This window comes from Leptopilina heterotoma, unplaced genomic scaffold (assembly GCF_015476425.1).
Source record: "Leptopilina heterotoma isolate Lh14 unplaced genomic scaffold, ASM1547642v1 Lhet_569, whole genome shotgun sequence".
NCBI lineage: Eukaryota > Metazoa > Arthropoda > Insecta > Hymenoptera > Figitidae > Leptopilina > Leptopilina heterotoma.
The window spans coordinates 902,400-909,842 of NW_025111126.1; positions in this window are offsets into that span (position 1 = coordinate 902,400).

A 7,443-nucleotide genomic window follows, 5' to 3' on the forward strand; every position below is an offset into this window, starting at 1 on the left:
TCTGTGTAACACTTTTATTTATTATTTAATGTTTTAATCTGGTTTGAAAAACCAAACAGTATTAACAAATTTTTAAGAACAAAAGAATTTAAGTTATGTATATATTTTAAAAAGTCAGATATATTAATAATAAAATTATTTTTTAAATAAATCAACAGAAAATAGCAATAGTTACCAATAATTTCCTCCTATCGTAAAGCTTTCGCGTCAAAATGTCAAAACGCCGCGCGACGCATATTTTTTTAAACATTATGTATCTTGTTTATTTTTCATTCGATTTAAATAAAAATTTCCAAAAAACTTCTTGACATGTTAATAAACAAATGTCTCACTGGAAGTTTTGTCAACTCGAAAGTTCACCGCATACTTTTTCTCTTCAAAGTTGAGAAAACGTATTTACCGACAGGTCTTTATTTACATTAACAAATAATTTTACAATTAATTTTTTTTAAAATGTTTTAATCATTTTATCGTCTTCAGTAGACCCTGATACGTAAGTATATCAATTTTTAATTAATTTCATGCAGATTTGTTTGAGAAAAGTCGATTTATGTTTTGAAATTCATTGAAATTGAAGAATAAAAAAAAAATCAGTTTTTTCCATTATTATTAAAAATAAAAGTCCTACAAAAAAATTTCAAAGACAAAAAAGTTGCGCATTTTTATGCTCTATACGGTAGTATGTTTTAAAATTAAAAATTCCGACTTTTATTTTTTTTCATTTTTTGACGGCTTGACTGGCTTGGATTTTTCAGTTCAAGCGCAGATCGAGTTATTGCCCGCGGGAGCTCATTGATATTGCGGAGAAGAATTTAATTATTTTTAAAGAGAATTTAAATTTTGACGAGAATTTCTTTCAAGTTTTGAATGTAATTGAATTTCTGCGAAGAACTTTATTATTTTTGAAAAAAATTAAATTTTTGCAATTATTTAAAACTTCTCCAAAATTCAAATTTTTTATGATTTTTATCAAAAATTCCTCGATAAATTCATTATTTTTAATAATTAATCAAATATACATATATATTAAAAAATTTAATTAAATTAAAAATAATTTAAATTTTGATAATTTTTACAAAAATATAAGTCATTTAAAATTAATTTTGAAATATTTAAGTACAATTATATATTAAATAACTACTAAGTAATAGTTTTATGATATCTATAGTTCTTCAAGAGTTAAGTTATTTAAAAAGAAATTATTGTCAGAAATGGAAGAAATTGAAAGTTTTCTATTAGAATCTTTGTTTTTCTAGAAAAAAACTATTAATAATAATAATAATAATATTTTAATTATATGAATGTCTATGAATTGTTTTTCTTTTTAAAAAAAATTTTGTTGAATGAATCACCTTGTAATTTATAAAATTCTTTACGTTATTTATATTATTTAAATTATTAACATAAAAAAACATATTTATTAAATTTATATTATGTTGTGGTGTTAATAATCTTAATAAAAAATAATACTCACAGAATTCTACAACATTCAGTCAAAATTTTATGATTACACTTTGACAAACATTTTAAAAAAAGAAAAATTTGTTTATTTTTTATTAGAAAAAAGTAAAAAGTGGACAAATCACCAAAAAGGGAAAAAAGGTGACAAATCGAGAAATATAAATTAAACTTATTTTCAATACAATTTTAATTAATTGTTTTTAAATTTCTATTACTTCTAAAAATCTTGTAAAAGTTCTCCGAGAAAATTCAATTATTTTAACAAATAATTGACTTTTTTAACAGGAGTTCAATTATTTAAGAAACTTTTAACAAAATGTAATTCAAGAATTTAATAATTTTCATTAATAATGAAATTGTTTCTGAAATTCAATTATTTTGAAAACAAATTTCATTGAATTGCAGGGAAAATTAAACTGTTTTTAAACATTTTTTTAAATTTCTTTGAAAGAATTGAATAATATCAATAAACAGTAAAGTTTTTCACAAAATCCAATTATTTTAAATACAATTTTAATAAAATTCTTATCAAAAATTCATTTACTTCTTAAAATTTTGCAAAAATTCAATTATTTCTAAAAATGATTAATTTTTTCACAGGAATTCAACTATTTTAAAAAATTTTTATAACATTCTGTTTAAGAATTTAATTATTTTCAGAAAAAATTAAATTTTCCATTTACTGAAAATCATTGATTTCTTGTAAAGTTTTTATAAAGAAATTTCAAAATAATTGAATTCTTTTTAAGAATTTTATTAACATTTTTTTTAATAATTAAATTCTTTCGAGAAAATGTAATTAAAATTGTATTAAAAATAATTTAATTCTTAGCAAAATTTTTATTATAATTCTTTTAAATAATTTATTTCAATATTCTTAAAAGTAATTAAGTTTTTAAAATAATTTTTACTGATAATTTTGAAATTAATTGAGATCTACGCAGGATTATATTATAAACCATTGAAAACAATTGAATTGTTTAAAAAAATTTTATTAAAATTTTTAAAAATAAATTATTTTTTTCTAAGAATTTTACAAATCATAAAAATAATTGAATTTTTTAAAAAAATTTTATTAAAAATTTTAAAAATAATTATTTTCCAGAAGAATTTCATAAAAATCTCATCAACATTAATTTATTTACGTGCAAACTAATAAATATATTTCGGATAATTTAATTATTTAAAATAAATAAAACTCTAAGAATTTTTTTACTTACTTTTATGTCAAAGCTAACCGCAATCTCGTTGACAAAGGACGTCTTCTACTAAACTTCCGCAAATGAGGTCCTATTACATTATGTAATTCTTCGAAATCATCCGGAGTCATTCTCACCATATCATAAAACTCTTCATGGTCATTTTCAAAAAAATAAAGAAATGCTCTCTCATATGCACCAAACATATTACGATTCATTTCTTTAATAAACGGTTTTACCCACCACCGTCGAATTTTAGATTTAAATTGACGTGTGAATTTTAAATACAATCTCATAATTGTCAGCCAATGCCATCTTGCCATGATTAATAAAAAAAGTCTATGCATTTCTCTATAATAAATATATTATAAATAGAGCAAAAATTCAAATACACACTGTCTATACTCAATATATACTGCATATATAATATGTAAACACTTTAAAGAATATAACCTTCCTTACTTCCTTAAAATTCCAAAAACTAACTTTAAGGAACAGCGAACAGCGAAACATTGAAACTTTCTCGGAGGTTGAGAACCTCCGTATGACGTCAGAGAAGCGCGTTTCTATCAACGTCGACGTTCAGAATATTCTATTCTGGACTCTCCTTAAAAATTGTTCAGATTTGCATCGGAGCTTTTGCTATCGCTGAATCTGAATTTCCGTATTTGAAGGAATTACTTTTTTAAAAAAGGAAATAGACAAATAAGATTATATAGATAATGACATCATTTACAATTAAAATTAACACTTATTTACACATTATAGAACTCTAATAATTAATCAATTAAAACTGCTTTGATTAATCCTTGGACGGGAAAGCGGGGTCCATTAGACCCTGCAAGTATCTATTTTTTAAATTTCTCCGAATCCGTATGAAAAAATGAGTTCATCCTAGAAATTCTGTTAAATAGACTAAAAGTACAACCGAATAATCTGAATATTTTTACAGTTTTCATATTCCAACTGTAAATAATGTCACATGGGTGTTAAAACATTTGACCGGCATGAACTGGCAAGCGGGGTCCAATAAGGATAAAAATTGTACTAAATGTGCTATGTACAAATAACAAAATAGTGTTTTTCTTTTAAGAAATTTGTGCCTACACAAATTAATCTTGCCTTGCACTCAGAACGGTGTGTGTATTTCCCAGGATACTTCGCAAATCTAACAGTTCGTTAAATTTAAAATATTAATTATCATTTTTATATTTTAAATTTAATGCATTAAAATTCATAATATAATAAAAAGGAAACAAAATATGCAAAGATCTACGTTTTTTAAGCGTTTTTAAAGAGGGGTCCAATGGACCCCGCTTACCCGCTTACGTAATTTTTTTAGCTTGCCCACCCAAGGGTTAAAAAATATTTCAACAATGGAGACCATGAAATCCACATACCATTTTTAAAATTTTGTTTACCATATTGGATCCACCATTTCTAATTTTTAATAACTGACATAGGATTCAGATTTAGCGACCCCAAAAACCCCCAAGTATTGAGTTTCAAGTAAATCTAAACAATTTTTAAACTTTTTGGTCGCCATATTGAATCCGCCATTTCTAATTTTCAAAACCTACCATTAAATTCAGATTTAGTGACCACGAAAACCCTCAAGTATTGAGGCCCAAGTAGATCTAAACAATTTTTAAACTTTTTGGTCGCCATATTGGATCCGCCGTTTTGAAATTCTTAAATCCAACATCAAATTCAGATTATGCGATCCAAAATACTATTGTTCACTCATGAAATTGAAATTAAATTTGATTTTGTACCTTTTTTTAAAGTGCTTGTATACAGAGTTCACGATGGAAATACTAAAAATCACTTTTTTCAAAAACGGCCCGATGGATTATTTTGATTTTTGTTGCAAAATACTCAGGGAGGTCTCCAGTGTTGGAATCCACAAAAAAATCCCATTTCGCAAGACTTTTTATTTAAAGTTGGTTCAAGTCCACCGTGATATTTGGTAAATTTAGTAATAATTCTCCTGAACATCGACATAACATTTTATTGTTAATTCTTTACACCATAGGAATTTTCCGACTTATAAGCGAATGATATTCACAGCTAAATGAAACCTTAAACATCATCCCCTAAACATTATTTTAACAACTTTGCCATTGCATTGTGTTTCAAATAGTGATGCTCAAATATGTTGTATCACATAGTTGTTTTTATTAATATTAGATTTTGTTTAAACATAATATATATTGTGAGAAAATTCCATGACTTATAGAATGTATAAAAAAAGTTATGTCTATGTTTATGAGAATAATTACAAAATTGACCAAATAACGTACAGGAGATGATTTTTGTTCATTGGTGATTATTTTTATAGGGGTGATTTTGATTAAAATATATTTTGATTAAATCACGAGCCTCATAAATGTTATTTTTTTTACTCAATTTTTTAAAGAAAAATTGGAGCTTTTTAAACCTATGTTTAGGGGGTGATTTTTTGGGGAAGTTTTCATTATTTTGAGGGTAGTGTTAAAACTACATAAATAAAATGTTTTTCTCTTTTACAAGAAAGATTACAACGAATTTGTAAAAGATTACTTTATTTTTCTTTGTTATTCTCTCAATTGACCATATTTTAAAGGTAGTTTGGGCGGTTTTTTGGACATACTGCCCAACACCTGAATTGAAATAAAATTTGAAATAAAAAATTTGACTCTCTTACGAAAATTTTGAGTATACATACAAAATTTTATCTTCAAAAATATTCTAATTTTTATACAAAAGATGCACACAGTTGTGACGTTGTCAAATTTGCTATTTTATAATTCAGAAAGTTTTTAAATAATAACTATTTAGAGCTTTTATTATTCAAAATTTTATTTATTTGATTAAGAAGAAATACTTAATGATTTCACAACAATTCGAGATATTGGACAAATTAAATTAAACCCTAATTTAAGAACTAATTTTTGTAATCCTTTTCTATTTTATTCATCATTTATATCTAATATAAATTTTGGAATCTTGATTTACATTTCTGACGTACCCATTTGTTTGGATTTTTCTTGGAATGACACTTATTCTCAAGCTCTACTTCAAGTATCTAGAAAATAACACTGACAGGAAGATCGTCATAGTCCAGCTTTTTGTGCATAAGTGGATAAGTGAAGACTAATGTCTTTTTGAATTTTAACAATAATCTCTTGTTCAACAAATGATTCTATTGGAGGAGAAAAATGATGATTCAACATCTAGCGTCGAATTACTGAAGTAAACTTATTAATTCATCTTTTTGAAACATACTCAAGATCCCACCTAAATTATTTGAAGTTTTATTTTGTGAAACGAATGGATTTCTTTATTACTGATGATTTATTGTCTTCTTTTTGGATATTTGAATTTCTTCTTCATTGGAATTAGCCAATTGCCGTTACGAAGAACTGAAGAAACTTCCCTGCGTTTTGTTAACCAATCAGAATTTGTTTTAATGTCGCGTTAATTTAGTTTGTAATGCGATTTTCATTTTTTTATGTTGGTAACGAATTTCCATGGTGAATAACAAACAACGTCATTTTTAGTTATTCTTTTTGTGCAATCACTGTTAAAAAACAGTTCATAATTATTTTTTTTATTATTATTTTTTATTTATTCTTAATCTAAATTTCATTCTCTTGTCTAAATTATTAAGATCAATATTGTAATATTTTATTTTTATAGTTTTTTTTATTTGTGAATTTCGGGAAGAGAAGTGAAAACCATCTTCTTTGAGAATCTTAAGGACTATTTTACTCCAGAAATTCGTTTGCCGTGTGTCAAGTGAAATTTAATTTTGGTAAAAATTTAATTTTTATTTTATGTATGATTTCTCAAAATTTAATTCTAATTAGATATTATTCATTCATTTAAGTACATAATTTGATTAAAAATCAAAATTATAATACTCTTGTTCATCCTTTATATCTCGAATTGGTAAAGAATCGTTATTCTTTTTTTTGAATATGTTTAATATTTACCAGAACCAAAAGGGCGCGTTTTGCGCGCCCACTTCTAGTCATTTGGAACAAAAAAAAACCTTAATTTCAACCTTAATTTAATAAAAACATATGTTTATATTTGAAAAATTATTTTTCTGTTAAAAAGATTGTTTAAAAGTTTTTGAATTTTTTAAATCCAAGTTTGACGACTTGCATTTTCTGAGAAAAAAATTACACGTTAATGCCTATAAATAATTCTAATTCTGGAGAAAATCACCTTTAAAATATGCCTAAACTTATTAAAAAGCGTTTATTATTTTAAAAGTTATTAAAATTTTTGCAAAACATTGAAAATTACGATTTTTTAAAAATATCTAAATAAAATATTGTCCAAATGACTTCTGAAAGATCTTGTTCTATCCAAAATTTTATTATCTTTTAAAACATAAAAAGAAAAAAAATTAAGTTTACATACATAATACGTATTAAAATGTCTTTTATTCACCTGAAAATGGGTATGGTCTCTAAATTTTGACCGGTAGTGTATATTATATTTTTATTAGAGTTTTTCTTATATTTAATATTGAAATAATATTAATTACAAATCTAATTGTATTCATAATATGTAAATTACAAAGTAAAAACGCTACAGATATTTTCCATCAGTGTATTATAAATTTTATTATATTTTTACTTATATTATATTATAACATCAAAGATGTATTGGTTGGGATTAAATTATTCTGGGATAAATTATTTATTACTATTATATTTATTAGTAAAATTAGTATAATTTCGGAAATACTTTACATGTTTTAATGTTCTTTAGATAAAGCTAAAATAAG